The 21039-nt window shown below is 33.4% G+C and overlaps 1 protein-coding gene across 1 annotated transcript in view; it reads right to left on the reverse strand.

Annotated features, from left to right (window-relative positions):
- LOC140694211 (heat shock transcription factor, Y-linked-like) overlaps positions 1–21039 on the reverse strand; it is a 145033-nt gene that overhangs the window by 38576 nt on the left and 85418 nt on the right. The window lies entirely within an intron of this gene.

A 21039-nucleotide genomic window follows, 5' to 3' on the forward strand; every position in this document is an offset into this window, starting at 1 on the left:
TTGCTTCTTTTTTCATAGGTTAAATTATCAAAGGTGAGAGGGATTTTATCTGGTTGCTCTATTCTCTTCTATTGATTGGTGTCAGTTTTTGAGCCAGTATCATGTTGTTTAAATTACTAAAGATTTGTAGGACTGTTTAACAACAGAGAAATTTACAATATTATATTCAATACTCATTTTCAAGGTTATTTTGGCAACTAAAGATCTTTGTGGTTGCATATAAATTTTGAAATTATTTCTTCTATTTAATTTAAAAATCTCATTGTTATTTTGACATGAATCATACTAAATATAGATTCCTTTCGGTAGTATGGTTGTTTCAACCACATTGTTTCACATCATTAACATAAGAGATCTTTTAATTTCTTTTAATCAATTTTAATTTCCTTCATCTATGTTTTCTATTTTTTAAAGTATAGGTTTTCTCTCTATTTGTTAACTTCATTTGTAGATATTCTTTACATACATATAATTATATATATTTTATTTTTAAACATGTTCCTCACACAAATACAACAGGCAGAAGGCAGTGACAAGACATAGTCAAAGTCCAGAATGAAAGAAATCTGTTATCTAAGATAATATATCAAGCAAGGCTAAACTTTAAAATAGAAGGAGAGAAAAATAATCTCCACACAAGCAAATACTAAAAGAATTTAGCAACAGAAAAAGACATAATGAAACATCTACTCTAAAAATAAAGAAGCAGGATGCTATAGAAAGAGAAAGGCATAATTAGAAAGGCAAAAGCTACAATGACTTACAACAGAATAATAATGATATTGTAAAACAGGACGTCAAAATTTTTAAGTGTTTGAGAGTGAAACAGGACAATGCAGATTATTTTCTTCTTATTTCTGTTCTCTGTATGATGCGTTTAAATTTGTATTCCTTTCAGTTAATATAAACAGATATAGTAACGTGTCAATATACATACAAAACAGGGTAACAATAAGTCAAAATCTTACAATGAAGTCACAAATCCAGAAAAAAACCAAGATAATAAAAGAAAACTTATAAAGCCACAAAAAGAAAAAGAAATGAATAAAAAGGAAATACGAAATCAACTGGAAAATGAAGTTCAAAATGGAAATAAACACCAGTTTATCAATAATTGTTACAAATGTTAATGGAATTAGTGCTTCAATCAAAAGATGTATATTGTCAGATGGGATAATATAACAAGACCCTACATTATGAAGCATACAAGAGACCAACTTTAGAAAGAGGAACACACATCAGTTGAAAGTCAGAAAATGGAAAAATACATTCCATGCAAATGCATATGACAAGAAAGGAGGACTAGCAGTACTGACTTCAAACAAAATAGACTTTACAAGAAAGGCCATAGAGAAAGATAAACAAGGACATGATATAATGATTAAAGAGCAACACAAAATGAGGGTTTTATACTCATTAATATATATGCACTCAATATAAGAGCACGTAAGTACATAAAGTAAATACTAATACATAAAAAGGGAGAAATTGATGGGAACACAATCACAGTAGGAGAATATAACTCCCCATTAACATCACTAGACTGGTCTTTTAGACAGAAAATTAATAAGGGAATAAAGATACAAAAAGATACAATAAAATAATTGGATTTGGTGATAGTTTCAATACACTACTTATCCCCAAAACAGAATATACATTCTTTCCCAGTGCACAAGGAACATTTTCTAGGAATGTTTATGTACTAAGGCCCAGAAGAAGCCTCATCAAATTTAAGAAGTTAAAAAAGATTTCAAGCATCTTTTCTGAGTATAATACCATGAAACTAGAAATCAATCACAGATAAACAGGGAGAAAAAATGACAGCATGTAAATTGATAAACATGGTGCTAAAACAAGGGGGGTAGGTGATGAATTAAAAGAAGAAATTAAAAAATATCTTGAGAAATATGACACAACACTACACAAATTATATGGAATATAGCGGAAGCAGACTTAAGAGGGAAGATCATAGTGACAAGGGCCACCTCAAATTAGAAGAGCAATTTCAAATAACTAATCTAATGCTCTATGTAAACTAATCATGAAGAGAAGAGCAAACAAAATGAAAAGTCAGCAGAAGGTGGGAAGATAAAGAGCAAGGGAGAAAGATTTGAAATAAAGATTAAAAATGGAAAAAATCAATCAAACTGTTTTTGAAACAGTCAACAAATCTGACAAATCTCAGGACAGGCTCACCAACAAGAAAAGAGAGAGAACACAAATACCACACATAGTGAAAATGGGGAAACTACAAAGAGTACATAAAATTTGCAAAAAAACATAAGGGTATACCATGAGCAACTGCATGGAAACAAACTGGATAATCTAGAAGAAATGGAGAAGTTTCTGGAAACATTCAGCCCATCATTATTGTATCAAGAAGAAATTGGCCATTTCAACAGACAAATCACCAGAAATGGAATAGAATTATCAGTAAAATAAAAAAATCTCTGCAAACAAATATTCAGACCCAAATAGATTCACTGAGGAATTTGACCAAACATACAAAGAAAAATCCATACCAGTCCTTCTCAAACACTTCCAAAAGATTCATATGGAGAGAGTACCCCCAAACTCACACCATAAGGCCAACATCAACCTGAAAATAAAACCAGACAAACACACTACCTAAAAAGAAAACTATAGGCCAATATCATTGATAAACATAGATGTAAAAGTCCTTAGGAAATTATTAACAAACAGAATCCAACAGCATGTAAAAAAAGATCATACACCATGGTCAATTTAGGTACATCCCAGGAACACAAGGATGGTGTAACATATGCAAATCAATCAATCATTTGTGATACACCATATCAACAAAAGAGAGGACAAAAAACCACATGATAATCACAGTAGATGCAGAAAAATCATTTGATAACATTTAACACCTATCTGCAAAATAAGTTCTTATCACAGTGGGTACAGAGGGACCATATCTCAATGTAATAATAGCTATTTATGACAAATATATAGCCAGCAAAATACTCAATGTTGAAAAACAGAAACCCTTCTCACAAAAACCTGAGACAAGACAAGGTTGCCCATTCTCACAATTTCAATTCAATATAGTCTTGGAAGTCCTAACCACAACGATCAGGCAAGAAAATTTGATTTCCTATCAAATTATGCAAAACATTTCTTTTTAGGACTGAAACAAATGATCATAATATTTACATAGAGTCATTAAAAAATCATAGTTACAAAAGCAATATTGAAGTAAAAGAAAGATGCTGGAGGAATATCCCATTATGTCTCCATACACTATTGCAGAGCTACAATAATGAAAATGACATGATATTGGTACTAAAACAGGCATATGGACCAATGGAACAGAATAGAGAGCCTAGGAATAAATCTACAGGCCTATGTTCAATTAATCTTTGACAGACTAGCTAGGAATATGACAGAGAAAAGACCATATCTTCACCAAATGGTTTTGGGAAAACTGGATAGCAGCATCAAAGCAATGGAGTTAGAACAATCATTCACTCCGTACACAAGAATAAACTCAAAATGTCTTGAAGAATTAAATATAAGTAAGACACAGTAAATCTCCTAGAAGAAAACATAGGCAAAACACTCTGAGATAAATCTCAGCAATGATCTCCTAGAACAGCCTACCCAGGGAAGGCATGTAAGAGCAAAATTAATCAATTGGACCAAATAAAACTTACAAGCTTTGCACAGCAAAAGGAACCATAAACAAAGCAAAATGACAATCTGCAGGATTAAAGAAAATATTTAGAATTGATGCAACTGACAAAGTCTTAATTTCCAAAATATAAAGATTTCATACAACCTAATAATAATAAAAAAAAACCAAGAAACCCAATCTGAAAATGGGAAGAAGCCCTAAACTAGCAATTCTCCAAAAGAGACGTTCAAATGCCACACAGATATATGAAAAAAGAAAAAAAATGCTCACTATCATTATCAGAGAAGGGCAATTCAAAACTGTAATGAAGAATTACTTCCCAGTAGTCACAGTGGTCATCATTCAAAAGTCCACAAACAATAAATGCTGGGGAAGCTGTGGAGAAAGGGAAACTTCCTACACAGTTGGTAGGAATGTAGTTTGGTGCAGTCACTTTGGAAACCAGGATGGGGATTCCACAAAAGAATAAAATAAACTTAACATACGATCCAGCAATCCCACTTCTGGGTATAATCAAGGGGAACCCTATTTCAAAAAGACACTTGCAACCCAATGTCCTTAGCAGTGCAGTATACAAAAGCCAAAATATGGAAGCAACATAATTGTCCAACAACAGATGACAGTATACAGAAATTATGCCATATTTACAGAATGGAATAATATTCTGCAATAAAAAATGATAAAACAATGACATTTGCAGCAAAATGGATGTCCCCAACATGTGTCATTCTAATTGAAGTAAGCCAGAAATAGAAAGAAATATAACACATGACATTACATATGAAGAAGCTTTAAAAAATATATGGATGGGAACACTATGTTTTCATCTACAAAACTGAAACATACTTGCCGATCTTCTAAACAATTTTAGATTACTGCAGAAATGGGCTTCGAGAGAATATATTTGGGAGCTGTAGATATATAAATGTTATCCACTGTATATAAAAAAAGATGTTTTCAAAATTTCTTTTGTATGACACAGGTCATTATGTTAAATATCGTGAAGTAACGTTTTATAGGCATAGAATTATATGCGTGTACAGGGACACTATGCTATACACCACAGATTGACACATTGTAAATGACATATTTCATTGATAAATAAATGAATAAATATGTAAATAAATAAATAAATACATAAATATATTATATTTAATAATAAAAGAAATACAAAGATTCACACTACTTAACTTTACACATCAAGAATCTAGGAGAAAACAGAAAGAATAAAGAAGATAATTTAATCAATGAGAGTAAGGCAAATAATAAGAGAAACAATTGAAAATATAAAAAAACAAAGTCTGTTTCTTTTAAACATAAAGTGGACAAACGTTTAGGTTGGCTAAGAAAATAAAATCTCAAATAAAATTAGAAATAATAGAGAAGATATTACCACTGATGTACAGATGCATAGCGTCATAAGAAATTAACACTAGCCAAAGATTTGAATGACCTAGAGCAAAAGACAAATTCCCAGAAACATATGTCTTCCAATACTGATTCAGTAAGTAATTAGAAAGTTAAATACACCAAAAGTGTGTATGAGTAAATCAGTAATCCAAACCTCCCAAACCAGAAAACATTTACAAGGTGACTTTGCTGGGGAAATCTGTGATATATTTGAAGACAATTTTTCACCAATTCTTCCAAAAATCTTGCAAGAATTTGAAGGGGGTGAAAGATTTCAAAGTTATTTTATGATGCCAGGTTTATTTGCATAACAATGCCAGAAAGGACATTAGATGCAAAATGTGGAATATTATCCCTGATGAACATATGTGCCAAAATTCTCAGCAAAACAGAAGGAAAATCAATTCAACAACACATTAATGTATCATGCACATACAATGAGTAAAGGGACTTATTCCTGGGTTTAAAGATACTTCAAAATATTCAGATCAATATAGGTGACATGCCACACTTATAGAATGAGAAATAAAATCACATAATAATTTCAATAGGTGCAAAAAGAGCATCGTATATAATGCAACATCCTTTTAAGATACTCCCAACAAATTACATTAACACTGTCAGTGGCACGATTTCATATACAGACAAACACTGTGTGGACAGAAGCAGAGCAGTTCTCTTTTTATTGATTCCTAGAAAAAAGGTTTATGTAGGACATGCACAATGCCTCACATATAATCTAGGTTATAACAATATTAATAATCTTAAGCTATTTATGTCCCCATGATCCTGCAGTAAGCACAGGATGTTAAATGATCAAGGATTGTTTTAAACTTCATCACGGAACTTCATTATGTAGGCCATCTTTTATCCAGCCGGCTGTGCCTGTCTTAGGTTGTCCTCCTCTGAGGATCTTACCCAGCATAGGCTATCCAGCCATCCATACTGGATACAATAAGCAGGCCATTTCTTATCCAGCCTGGATATGTGACATTCCTCACAGCTTGTTTATCAGTTCAGCCCATGGGCTTATTCTCTAGAGCCTTCAGACAGGAACCTGCAACCCAACATCCCTTGACCGAAAAATGGATGAAGAAAATTTGATGTACATATGCAATGGAATCAATACTTTGCATTCCTATCAACAATGTCCATGGAGTTCCTTTTTCACTACAATCTCACCAACATATGTTTCTTTTCTTTTTGATGAGAACCTTCTGACAATTTTGAGGTCTTGTCTAATTTTTGGTTTATGACTTTCCTAATAATTGATAACTCTGAACATATTTTCATGTGTCATTTAGGCATCTGTAAGTTTTCTACAGATAATTGATTGAGATCTATCTATTCAGTTCTTACGTACTTTTTTAAATTGGATTGTTTGTTCTTTTTTTTGGTGTTGTGGGGTAAGAGTTTGCCATATATTTTGGATATTAACACTTGATTGGAAAATATCACATGCAAACATATTCTCCCAATTTGTTGGTTGACTTTTCATTTTATTGATCATTTCTTCTGCAGTGTAAATCTGTTTAGAGTGATACAATCATATTTTGTTAGATTTCCCTCTGCTTCCCTTGCCAGAGGAGACATATGTAGAATCAATTTCAGTCCAATGTCAGAGTGTACTTCTTATGTTTTACACTAGGATACTTTGTTTTCAGGTTTTATGCTTTATATGCCCAGGTGTGGGATTTCTGGGTCATATGATAGGTCTATTTTAATTATTTAAATGAACATCCATACTGTTTCCAAAGTGCTTGCACCAATTTTCATTCCCACCAACACCGTTTGAGAGTCCCTTTTTCTCCACAACTTCCACAGTCTTTATTATTTGTAGACATTTTGATGACAGCCCTTCTCACTAGTGTGAGGTAAAACATTATTTTATTTTTGTGTTGCATTTGCATAATGATTAGCTATGTGAGCATGCTTTTATGTTTCTGATTGTCATCTGTGTGTGTTTTTAGAGAATTCTCTTCTGCTCATTTTCTGGCTGAGAAGTTTGTAGATTTTTGAAATGGAGTTGTATGAACGATTTGTGTATTTTAGAAATTAGCCTCTTGTTAATTGCATTGTTTTCTAATGTTTTCTCCCATTAGGAATTTCATCTTTTCATATTGTTTATTTTGCTGTGAAGAAGGTTTTAAGTTTAATTATGACCTATTTGTTTGTTTTGCTTTTATTGTTTTCAGCATGGGAGTTTGACATATGAAAATTTCGCTACAATTTATGTCTTCTTTTGCCTATGTTAGTTTCCAGGAGTTTTATTTTGTCATGTATTATATTCAGATATTTCAAGCATTTTGAGTTTATTTTTGTACAGTGTGAGGGAGTGTTCTAATTTCATTGATTTACATGTAGATGTCTTGCTTTCTCGACATCACTTGCTGAAGACTGTCTTTTCGGCATTGTATATTTTTGTTTCCTTTGTCATAGTTTAGTTGACCATAGTTGTGATGTTTTTTTCTACCTCTGTATTCTGTTCCAGTGATATAGATGTTTATTCGTTTTCCAGTATTGTGCTGTTTTGATTACTGTTTTTGTAATATAGTCTGATATCTGGGAGGTTTTTGCGTTATGCAACCAAATATGTTCTTTTTCCTCATTGTTCCTTTGGCAGTTCTGGTACATTTGCAGTTACATACAAATCTTAGGACTGTTTAATTTCTGTGGAAAATATCATGTAGTTCGACCTGAATCAATTTATATCTGTGGACATCTTTTGTTGTATGTATATTTTAACAATATTATTTCCTCTAAACTAAGACCTTGAGATTTCTTTCCATTTCTTTGCATCATCTTCAAATTTATTTATCAGTCTCCTATAGATTTTAGTATCTTGGTTTTTCTATAGGTTTTTCATTTTTGATTTGATTTCATATGGATTTTTTAAAATTATGGAATATTTCTTTGTTAGGGTAAAGAAATGTGACAATTTTTGTATATTAATCATGAATCATGCTACTTTGCTAAATGTCTTTATTAGTTTTATTTGTTTTGGTGTGGTGAATCTTTAGGGTTCTCTATATAGATTATCATGTCATCTAAAATAATAACAGTTTTACTTCATTCAATCCAACTTGAATAACTTTTCTTTCTTGTCCGATTGCTGTTGCTAGGACTTCCCATACTGTGTTTAATAGAAATGGTGAGAGTGGGCATCCTTTTCTTATTCCTTAATTTGGCTTTCAGTTATTCACTTTTGCATATTATGCTGTCTGTGTGTCTGTTATTAATGACTCATTTACGTTGAGATATATTTCCTCAATCCTACTTTTGTTAGAGGTTTCTGTTGTTGTTCTTTCTGTTGTTTTTTGTTATTGCTGTTGTTGCTGCTTTTTAATGAATAAAAGTTGAAGTTTGTGAAATGCTTTTTATGGATTTATTGGGATGATCACGTCATTTTCCCTTTTTCTTTTGTTAATGTGGTGTATCGAACTGATTGATTTCATGTATGTTCCACCTCTCTTATGACCCTGCAATAAATTAAAGTTGATCATGTTGTATAATTCATTTTAAGTATTGCTAGATTTAGTTTGCTAATAATATTTTTTAGAATTTTTGCATCTATGTCAATCAAAGATATTGGCTTGAAATTCTCTATGCCTGTACTTTGTTTGTTGGCTTTGCTGTCAGGGTGATGAAAGCTTCATAGAAATAATTTGTGAGTTTCCAACATCTTCACTATTTTTGAATAGTTTGAAGATTATAAGTTCTGCTTTGAATTTTTGTACAGTGTTCCATGGGAGCTGTTTAAATCTGCACTAACAATTAACGATTTTTTAAATGCAGATTCTTTCTTTCTTCTAGTAAACATTTTGTTCAAATTATTTGTTTCTCCTTATTCCTGTCTCTTTCTAGACATTTGTCTATTTCTTCTAAGTTGTCCAATTCGTTGTCATGTAAGTGTTGACAAAATAATCCCCTTTTGGTATATCTGAGGGAACAATTGTTATTTCTCCATATTTATTTCTGACTTTACTTCTTTGGATCAATTCTCTTTTCTTCATGATGCACCTGGATAGAGGATTTTTGATTTTGCTTATCTTAAAAAGACAACAAAAACAAAATTTAGGTTTTACTACTCTTTTGCATAGTTGTTTATCTCTCTAATTTATATTTACACATGTAATATTTAGGTTCATGGTTTTTTTTAACTTTTTTATGGATTTTTAATCATTTTACAATGTTGTCTCAAATTCCATTGTAGAGCACAATTTTTTAGTTACAATGAACTTATATACATTTCTTGTACCATTTTTCCCCCTGTGAGCTGCCTTAAGAACTTTTATATATTTCCCTGTGCTATACAGTACAGTCCTGTTTATCTATTTTACAATTTTGAAGTCCCAGACTATCTATTCCCACACCCCACCCACTTGGCAACCAAAATTTTGTATTCTCTGCCTGCAAGTCTATTTCTGTTTTGTATTTATGAGTTTTCTGTTTGGTTTGGTTTGGTTTTTAGATACCACACATGAGCCTTCTCAGATGGTATTTTCTTTCTCTTTCTGGCTTACTTCACGTAGACTGATTTTCTCTGGGAACACCCATGTTGCTTAAAATGGCGTTATGTTATCAGTTTATAAGACTGACTACTATTCCATTGTATAAATATACCACCTCTTCTTTATCTAGTCAACTGTCAATGGACATTTAGGATGTTTCCATGTCTTGGCTATTGTAAATAGTGCTGGCTATGAACATTGGGGTGCAGGTGTCTTCCTGAAGTCAGGTTCCTTCTGGATTTATGCCCAGGAGCAGTATTCTTGTGTTATATTGTAAGTCTATTCCTAGGCTTTTGAGGAATCTCCATCCTGTTTTCCACAGTGGCTGCACCAAACTGCATTGCCACCAGCAATGAAGGATGGTTACCTTTACTCCATAGCCTCTCCAGCATTTGTCATTTGTGGATTTTTCAATGATGGCCATTCTGACTGGTGTGAAGTGATATCTCATTGCAGTTTTGATTTGCATTTCTCTGATAATAAGTGATATTGAGCATTTTCTGATGTGTCTTTTGACAATTTGTATGTCTTCCTTGGAGAATCGCTTGTTCAGGTCTTCTGCCCAATTTTGAATTGGGTTGTTTATTTTTTCTTATTCAGTTAGATGAGCTGCTTATATACTCTGGAGATCAATTCTTTGACGGTTTCATATGCAAATTTTTTCCCATTCCGTAGGTTGTCTTTTTGTTTTACTTCCTGTTTCTTTACTGTGCAGAAGCTTGTATGTTTCATTAGATCTCATTTGTTTATTCTTGGTTTTATTTATTCTACGAGAATATTTTCGAGACTTATATCAGATAATATTTTCCCTATATTTTCCTCTTTGTGGTTTATTGTTTCTTGCCTTATGTTTAAGTATTTGATCCATTCTGAGTTTATTTTTGTGTATGGTGTTCTAGCTTCATTGGGAGTGTTCAAGCTTCATTGAATTATATGCTGCTGTCTAATTTTACAAACACCAGCTGCTGAAGGGACTATCTCTTTTCCATTGTAATTTCTTGCCTCCTTTGTCTAAGATTAATTGACCAAAAGTTTTTGGGATCATTTCTAGGCTCTTTATACTGTGCCATTGTCCTATATGTATGTTTATCTACCAATACAGTGTTGTCATGTTGACTGTAACTCTATAGTATTATCTGAATCATTAGCATAAAGAAATGCCACAGATATTTGTACCTTAATCTTGTAAACTGCTACCTTGCTGAATTCTTTGATCAGCTGTAGTAATTTCATTCTGGATCTTGTAGGGTTTTCTATAAATAGTAACATATTATCTGCATATAGTTAGACTTTTATCTCTTCCTTTCCAATTTGCATCCCTTTTACTTCTCTCTCTTGTTTGATTGCTGTGGCTAGGACTTCCAAGAATATCTTGAGTAGGAGTCATGATGTTGTGCATCCTTTTACTGTCCCAGATTTTAGTAGGAAGAATTTGACTCTCTCACCTTTGAGTACTATGCTGGCTGTAGGTTTGTTTGCTGAGATATATTCCTTCTATGCCCACTTTGGTCAGAATTTTTATCATACGTGGGTGTTGAATTTTTCAAATGTTTTTCCTGCATCTATTGACATGATCATGTGGTTTTGGTCCTTCCTTTTGTTGATGTGCTGTATTACATTGATTGATTTGCATAAGTTGAAACACCCGTGTCCCTAGTTTGATCCCCTCTTTGTCATGATATATAATCTTTCTTCTGTGTTGTTGGATTCTATTTGCTACTATTTTGGTGAGGATATTTGCATCTGTGTTCATCAATGTTATTGGCCTATAATCCTCTTATTTGGTAGTGATTTTGCCTGGTTGTGGTATCAGGGTGATTGTGGCTACATAGAATGTCTTTGGGAGTATTCCTTCATTTTCAAACTTCTGGAAGAGTTTCAGAAGGACTGGTAAGAGTTTTTCTTTGTTTGTTTGGTAGAATTCCTCTGTGAATCTGTCCAGTCCTGGACTGTTATTTGTAGGGAGGTTTTATATTGCTATTTTGATTTCATTTCTAGTGCTCTATTTGTTCAAGGGGTCAGTTTCATCTTGATACATTCTTGGTGGACAGTATGTTTCCAGAAACTTGTCCATCTTTTCTAGGTTATACTGTTTTGTTCCATATACTCTTCATAATATTCTCATATGACATTCTGTTTTTCTATTTTTTTGTTGTAATTTCTCCATTCTCCTTTCTCATTTTGCTAATTTGTGTTCTCTCTCATTTCTTCTTTTGAGTTTGGCCAGAGGTTTGTTGATTTTACTTACTTTTTGGAAAAACCAGCTTTTGGATTGGTTGACTTTTTTCCTATGGTCTTTTTAATATCTATTTTATTTATTTCCTCCCAATTATTGATGATTTCTTTCCTTCCACTGCCTTTTGGTCTTGTTTTTCTACTTCATTCTGCTGGAGGGTTAAATTGTTTATTTGTGGTTGTTCTTCTTTTTTGAGGAAGGCCTGCATTGGTATTAGCTCCCCTCTCACCACTGCTTTTGCTGTGTCCCATAAATTTTGTGTGGTTTTGCTTTCATTTTCTTTTGTCTCAAGGTAATTTGTCATTTCAGCTTTGATTTCTTCATTGATCCATTGGTTTTTTAATAACATAATGTTTTATCTCCATGTTTTCCTTTGTTCTCCTTTTTTCTCTGTTGTTGATTTCTAGCTTTGTGGCATTGTGGTCAGTAAAGATGCTTGAGGTAATTTTTATCTTCTTAAAATTGCTGAGATTTCTTTTGTGTCCAAGTATATCATTAATCCTGGAAAATATTCCACGTGCACTTGAAAAGAATATATATCCTGATTTGGGGGGGTTGCAATGCTCTGAAACTATCCACCAAGTATAATATTTCTATTGTATTGTTTAATTTTTCTTTTGCCTAATTTATTTTCTGTCTCAATGATCTGTCCAGTGATGTTAATGCATTGTTCAAATCTCCAAATATGAATCCCCCTTTATATCTGTTAGTAACTATTTTATGTACTTAGGTGCTCCTGTATTTGGTGCGTATGTATTAACGAGTGGGCTCTTCTCAAATTGTATCACTCCTTCAATCATTATAAAATGTCCTTCTTTATCTTTCTTTATGGCCTTTGTTTTAAAGAGTATTTTGTCTGAAATCAGTAATGCAACAACTGTTTTTTGGCTTTTCCAATTGTATGGAATACCCTTTTCCATCCTTTCACTCTCAATCTATATCTGTCCTACTCTCTGAAGTGGGTCTCTTGTATGCAGCATATTGAAGGTTCTTCCTTTATTATCCAGCCTGCCACTCTATGACTTTCGACTGGAGCATTTAGTCTATTAACATTTAAAATAATTGATGATAGGCTTGTGTTTATTGCCATTTGACCTTATCTTTACAGTTGATTTGGTATTTCCTTTTTGTTCCTTTTATCTTCCTTTTATGTTTTGGTCATTTTCCTTTGTATTATCATGAAATTTATTTAGTTTTAGTGACTCCCGGATAAGTTTTTGTCTTCTTGTTTCCCTTTTTTATAAGTCAATTAGACCATTACAATAACTGCTTTTATTAAACGGATAGTTAGATGATCTCAAACCTATCCTATCTGAGAACAAAAAATTTAAAATCAAAGACCAAAAAAAAAAAAATTCTGTATTTTCCTGCCTCCCTCTTCCAATCTCAATGATTTGTATGACTTCTTTTAAAATTTTGTGTTTATTTTATTTGTCATTCATGACTTATCACCTTTCCAGCTGTGAGTATCACATTTCTGTGGCATCCTGATGCTTTTCTCTTTAGAGAAGACTTTTCAGTAATTATTTTAGCATGGGTCTAGTGTTGCTAAACTCTTGAGGGTTTTCTTATCTGTGAAATCCTTTATTTCTACCTTTACCAAAAAGAATTGCATTGCTGGTCAAAGTATCCTACAGTATTTAATTTTTTTCATTCAGGATTTTGAATATGCCTTGCCACTCCCTTCTGGCCTGTAGTGTTTGTGTAGAAATCAGCTAGTAGCCTTATAGGGATTCCCTTGTACCTCACACTTTACCATTCTCTTGTTGCCTTTAGGATCATTTCTTTATCCCTGACTATGGCCATCTTAATTATATGTCTTGGTGCGGGTGTATTTGTGTTCTTGATGTTTGGGACACTCTGTGCTGCCTGTATTTGGATATGTGATTCCTTCTTTAAATTTTGGAAGTTCTCAGTGATGATTTCTAGAAAAACTTTGCAATCCCCTTTGATCTTTCTTCCCTTTCTGTGACTTCTATCATGCCAAGATTGGCATGCTTTCTATTATCTCATAGGTCTCTTGAGCTTTTTTCAATTGTTTCTCATTGTTCCTCTTGTAGCTCTTCTGATTGGGTGCTTTCTATTGTCGTGTCTTCTAAGTCACTAATTCATTCCTCTGCATTATCTAGTCAGCTTTGCTACACCTTTAAATCATTCCTCATCTCAGTCAACATGTTTACCTATTCTACTTGACACTTCATTAAAGCTTCCATTTCATTTTTGACATATTTTATATCTCTAAACACTATCTCTTTTATTACCTTCAGTACTTTGATCACTCTGTTTTTGAAATCTTGATCAAGTTGGATATTGATGACTATTTCACTGATCATTCTTTCAGGGGATTTCTCTTGTTCTTTTAATAGGGAATTGTTTCTATGCTTCTTCAAATTTCTACTACCTCTCTGGCACTGTGGTTTTTGGAGTATCAGTTACCTACTGTGGTCCTAAAGGAGTTTAACTACCCAAAGCCTATGTAGTTATACAACTTAGAAAAGATATAAAAGAGAGAGAAAGATAAAGAATTTTAAATAAGGGATAAATAAATGTTTGAAGACATTGTATAATGAATAATAGAAAAGAATTTGAAACAGAGTTATGAAAAATAATAATAATAAATATATTTTAAAAAATTTCAAAGGGATTAAAATTGGGGTATATATAATTCAATAAGAAGTAAAAATTAAGAGTGTAATAGAAAATGGAACTGGTAAAAACAGATTAATACAAGGGGGTGCTCAGTGTCCTCCTGGATACTATGTACATTTAATGTGAATTCTTTCTTTATTCATCCTGATTTGGAAGCTCAGGTTGTTGTTTCCAGAGGCCCTCCATTGGAGCCCTCATCTGTTCTTCTCCCAGGGCAGGTCAGCAAGCAGATCGATCCTACACCCAACACTGGGTCTGATGAATCTCTTTACTCTGGGCTGGCTTGTCACTGCCCTGCCCGATGCTGCAGTCAGATGTTGCAGACTGACCAGGCAGGATTGGGCATCACGACCTCTCCCAGCCCAATGGTCAGGGGCTGTATTCCAGCCCAAAATTTGAGGGGCCATCCTCCCCCTCAGGTTGCTGATCACTCTGCTGCTCTGTGCCACTGTATGCTCTGCCTAAGGTTTGCACACCAGAAGTGGGCTGAGGGAAGACTGAGGAAGAGCCCTGTACCTGGTCTGGGCCAAAATCCAGCTCCTTGTTTGTCTTGGCAGACAAGTTCTCTGAGGAACCAGATAGTAGTATAATATGTGCCTCAGTCTGTAGACAAGTCTCAGTCTGGCCCTTGAGGCAGCTAATTCCTTAGGCGTAGATGCAGGTTTTGCACCTGCTGCCACATGGTTGTAAAGCACCAGAAGGTATGGTGGCTGTGTCTGAGCCCCAGCTATCTTCACCTAGAAACTTTTGTGGATTTTCAGAGATGGGGAATGCACCCTTTCATCCACAGGGCACATTTGCCCTGTTGTTTTATGGAGGGCCCACGTTGTTCTGCCCTGTGCACCCACAGCCATGACACAAAGCCAAATCCATTCCCCTGGGCCACCACAGTGCAGCCATTCCCATCTACCACCCAGCTCGGGCAAGAAGGCCCTGCCCCCAGCTTCTGGGCTGCATCTTTGGCTGAGTGTCACAGGGATCCTCTGTGCCTATTTTACTTATTTCTGTCAGTCAACTTATACTATGAACATGTACAAGTCTTGGAGGCTCCCCCTCCATCCTGCCAATCACTCAGTTTGAGAGGGGAGACACAGTGAATGAGCACCAGTCCTTCTTTGCTGCTCCCTCACTTTGGGACCTGTCCCACTCTGTTTTGCCTTTTCTTCTTTCTTTCCTCCTTTTCTCCTACCAGATTTTTTGCATCTTAACTATTGAAGAGGAGAATGATCTGTCAGAGTTCTGGAGGTTCTCTGGTTAGCTGGGTGGGTCTGTGGATGTGAGTCTTGGTGCATTTGAGGAAAAGGGTGACCTATGAGCATCTTTCTTCTCCACCATCTTTGCCTCCCTAACAAAAAGACTCACTTTATGGTGGAAGATAAACATAGTCTGAAAATAAATGGAAAATATATTCCATGAAAATGACAAGAGAGTGCAGATTGCAATGCTCAACTCATACAAAACACATTTTTAAATAGGGGCCAAAATGAAACAAATATGAGACTATATAAATAAAAACTGATCAATAAAAAATAGGGTATTACACTCATTAAATTATATATGGACCCAACACCATAGATCCAAAGTATAAAATGAAATTTTACTAGACATGAAGGATTTAATTCATTATAAAACAATAATAATAGATGAGTTTAACACCTAACTATTCTGATAGCCAGATCATCCAAAATGAATATCTGTAAGGAAACAGAGATCTTCATAGCATATAAGATCATTTGAACCTAACTGAGCTATTGGACTCTGCATCAGAAAATTAGAACACATAACCATTTCAAGTGTTCACAGGATGTTATCTAAGGAATTAACCACATATTATGTCATAAAAATTGCCTCAGGAACTTTAAGCAAATTTAGATTTCAGCAAGTATTTTTCCATACACAAAAGTAAGAAACTGTGTATCAACTCTAGAAAGAAGAATAGGAAAAGCACTATCAAGAAGTCAAACCACATCCTTTAAAGAAATACAATAAAACAAGGTCAATGATGACATCAAAGAGGTAATAAAATCATACCTGGAGATAAATTAAAATGAAAACACAGCTTCATAAAACATAAGGGATGCAGCAAAGACAAATCTAAGAGGGAAGTTGAGAACAAATCAAGACTTCTACAAGGAACTAGAAAAACCTCATAGAAAGGATGAAGCATCCTGCCCAAAATAACAAGAAATAAGAACAAACAAAACCCAAAGGCAGTAGAATGAGAAATCTTTAATGCTTATGTTGAAAAAAAATAAAATAATACTTGAAAAATAAAATACAAATCATAAAATCAACCCATATAATTTTTTTAAAAAATATTAAAAAACAGGTAAGTATTTAGCCAGGCTTATCAAGAAACACAGAGAGTGGACCCAAACAAAATAAGAAATGAAAGAGTAGAAATAATATATGATATTTCAGAAATACAAAAAAAGATTATGGAAGCACTACGAGCTGTTACTTGACAACAAACTGGATGACCTAAAAGAAATGGACATATTTCTAGAAACGTACATCCCGCCAACACTGAATAAAGAGAAAACTGAAAACATGAAAAGAGCAATCAGTATAAGTTAAATAAATTGTATAATTTTATAAACACCCTTGAACAAAATGCCTGGATGCCTTTACTAATAATTTTTCCCCCAAATATTTTAAGAAATGTAGGAGGAAGGAAAATTCCCAAAGTTATTCCATGAGGCCACCATTACCCTGATAACAAAATCAGTCAAAGACACTACCAAAAAGAAAATGAAAATGAAAATGCAATATCCTTGATGAATGATGATATAAATTCAAAAATCCTAGAAAAACATCAGCAAATGAATCCAGCAATACTTAGAAAGGTTTATACATGATGATCAGCTGGGTTCCTTTCAGAGTCTCAAGGATGGTTTAACATACACAAGTTAATCAGCATGACACTTATCTAATAAAGGAAGGACAAAATTCACAAGACCATGTCAATACACAAAGTATAAGCATTTGACAAAATTCAACATACATTCATCATCAGAATTCTCATGAAATTGAGTAAAATGGGATCACCTCTCAACATACTAAAGGTCATTTATGACAATTTATAATACTCAGGGGAAAGTGTAAAAGACTTCTGGGTGAATACGGGAACAAGACAAGGATTCCTACTCTCACCAATTCTGTTCAATAGTAATAGAAGAAAGGAAAAGGAAAAGAAAAAGAAGAAAAAGAAATGCAAAATGGAAAGAAATAGTCAAAATTGTCACCAGTACTGATGACATAACAATCATCATAGAGAGTCCTAGGGGCTCCACACTGACTATTATGAACAATAAATAATTTCATCAAGGTAGCAGGGTACAAAATTAATGTAAAGAAGTCTCTTGCATTTCTCCACATTAATCATGAGATACCATAAAATGGACGTTGAAAGCAATAATATTTAAAACCCCGTACCCCCAAAAATCTTCGAATAAATGTAACCACATATGTGAAAGTTCTAAACACTGAAAATTATAAAACATTGACAAAGAAATTAAAAATGATTCAAAGAAATGGAAAGATGTCTTCTGCTCTTGGATTTAAAGAGTTCATATTGTTAACATGGCCATACTACGCAAAGAAACCTACAGATTTAGTGCAATTCCTGTTACAAAGCTGTAGTATTTTCCAAAGAACGAGAAAATAAATAACTCTAAATTTTACATGAAACCATTAAAAATAGCCAAAATGATCTTGAGAAAAAACAACAAATCTGGAGGTATAACCCTCCCAGATACCTTACTCTACTACACACCTACAGTAATAAAAACAGTATGGCATTGGCACAGAGATATAATCAATAAAAACAGAGAACCTAGAAATAATTCCACACAGCCGTGAGCAATGAATCTATGATAAAAAAAAAGCAAGAGTACACAATGGAAAAAAGACAGTCACGTCAATGGATGGTGTTGGAAAAGCTGGACATCTACATGTAAAACAGTGAAATGAGAGCATTTCCTGACATCATATACAAAAATAAACTCCAAGTTTATTAAGGACCTAAATGTAAGACCTGATAGTATAAAACTGCTAGAAGGGAATATAGGTGATACACTTTTGTATATATATCATAGGATTATTTACTTATATCAGTCTCCTAAGGCAAAAGAAATAAAAGCAAAAATAAACAAGTGGGACCTAAATAAACTTGAAACTTTCGGTACAGCTCAGGACACAATCAATGAAATGAAAAGTTTGTGTAATTGGAGAACATATTTGCAAACAATGCAAGTGACCAGGGGTTAATAGATGTAGGTTAATAGATGTAACATTGATTTAAGTTACACAACTCAAGGTGAAAAACAAAAACCCAATCAAAAACAAGAGCAGAATAACTGAGTTAATTTTTTTCCAAAGAAAACATGCAGATGCATAACAGGCAAGTGATAAAATTGCTCAACATTACTAATTATTAGGTAATTGCAAATCAAAACCACACTGTGATATCACTGCACACTGGACAAACGGCTATTATCAAAAAGTCTACAAATAGTGTTGGAGAAGATGTGTAGGTAAGAAATCTCTTGTATACCTTTAGTAGAAATGTAAATTGGTACAACTTCTTTGGAAAATACTATTCAGATTTGTTTAAAATCTAAAAATTTAACTACCATATGACCCAGTAATACCTCTCCTAGGAAAAATCTGGGGAAAAATACCTAAATTGAGAAGAACCAATATTCATGACAGCACTGTTTATAATATGCAAGACAAGGAAGAAATCCAGGAGTCCACAGTAGACTATGGACTTAAGAAGATATGATGTTTCTATAAATATGCAATGGAATAATACTCAGCCATGAAAATGTATAACACATTGCTATTTCATCATCCTGAATGGACTTGGTAAATAATGTGCTTAGTGATGTAACTTAGACAAAGGCAAAAGTATATAATATAATTTATATGTGGAATCTAAAGAATAACAAATAACTGTGTACATCTATCTATAGCTGTCTATTGATAGATGACAGATAGATAGAAAGAAGGATAATAAATGATAGATAGGTAGATAGATAGAGAGATAGAGGGAGAGATAGATAGATAGATAGATAAATAGATAGATAGATAGATAGATAGAAGGATAATACATGATAGATTGGTAGTGAGATAGATAGATAGATAGATAGATAGATAGATAGATAGATAGATAGATAGATAGAGACATGTTGGAGAGGTAAAGAGATTAGTTAGACAAGACTTAAGCAGACTCAAAGATATGGGAAATAATATATGTTTACCAAAGTGGAAGGGAAAGAGTTTTTAATGGTTGAATATTGACAGATAGAAAGTAGTATTCATAAAGGAGAAAAACAACAAGGAAAATCTGTGTAGATTATGGAGTTATACACAATAGTTTAAAATAATAGTAGGTTAAAATTATTGTCATAATTCATAATGCAATATAATCTACAAAATGATTAGAATAACTATGCTGTACATCTGAAACTACACAATATAGTACATCTACAGTACTTCAATTAAAATAAAATATCTGATGTATAATTTAGTCCTGTTTTCTGCTGATAGAATCTTCCTTTAATATTGTTTAGTTTTTACTATTTACCTTCTATGATTACTGTTTCAAATTATTTCTTTTGCTGTTGTGAACATGTTACCAGTTTGAATTATCTATATTCATTGTCCCTGATTTCCTATTTTTCTCTCTTTAAATCATATGGTACAGTAGCATTTAAAAACATACCGAAAGAAACAGATGCAAATTTCTCATGGTCTCTCCTTAGCATTTTGGTCAATGTTTTGCCCATTTTTGCCATTTTATTTTTCTTGGAAGACTTCTATTCTGCACCTCTTTTAAGGTGTCTCGGTTTTGTTTTTCTCATCACATTCATGTTTGTTTGTCTGGTAAAGTCTTTATTTTCACTTTATATCTAAGTGATAACTGTGTAAGTATTATTGGGTGAGTGATTTCTAATTTCAGTAGTTTGAAATGTAATTTTATTTACCCGTGGACTATGTTTTCTGCTCAGAAATCTGCTGATAACCTAATGGGGGTTCCTTTGTAGATTATAATAACTATTTTTGGCTGCCTTTAAAATATTACTCTGTCATTGACTTGCCAATTTGCATATGACGTATCTTGAAGGAGGTCCCTTTGTCTTAAAGTTATTGGGTTTTGTTGGCTCACGGAATTTTATATCAGTTCCTTACACATGTTCTGGAAGTAATCAACTATTATTTCTTTAAATAAACCATCAGCTGCCTTCTAAATTTTTACTCCCTCCAGGATTCCTCTCTAATGTGCACTTCCAGAGGAAGTCTGATGGCTACTGTTGAATTTCCTCACTTTTTATTATCTTGTATCTCTGCCCTCTCCTATCATTTCTAGTTTTGTATTGATGAGTTTGCTTATCCCTCTTCCACAAAGACAGTCTACATCCAATGCTTCCTGTTGCATTCTTCATCTCATTTATTAAGTTCTCCTTGCCTCCAATAATTTTTAGTAATTTTATAGTTTCAGTCTCTTTGGCAATGTATTCCTTATCATCATTTCATTTATTCCTGAGCTCACTAAACTGCTTTCATAGTTT

Source organism: Vicugna pacos, unplaced genomic scaffold (genome assembly GCF_048564905.1).
Source record: "Vicugna pacos unplaced genomic scaffold, VicPac4 scaffold_20, whole genome shotgun sequence".
Lineage (NCBI taxonomy): Eukaryota > Metazoa > Chordata > Mammalia > Artiodactyla > Camelidae > Vicugna > Vicugna pacos.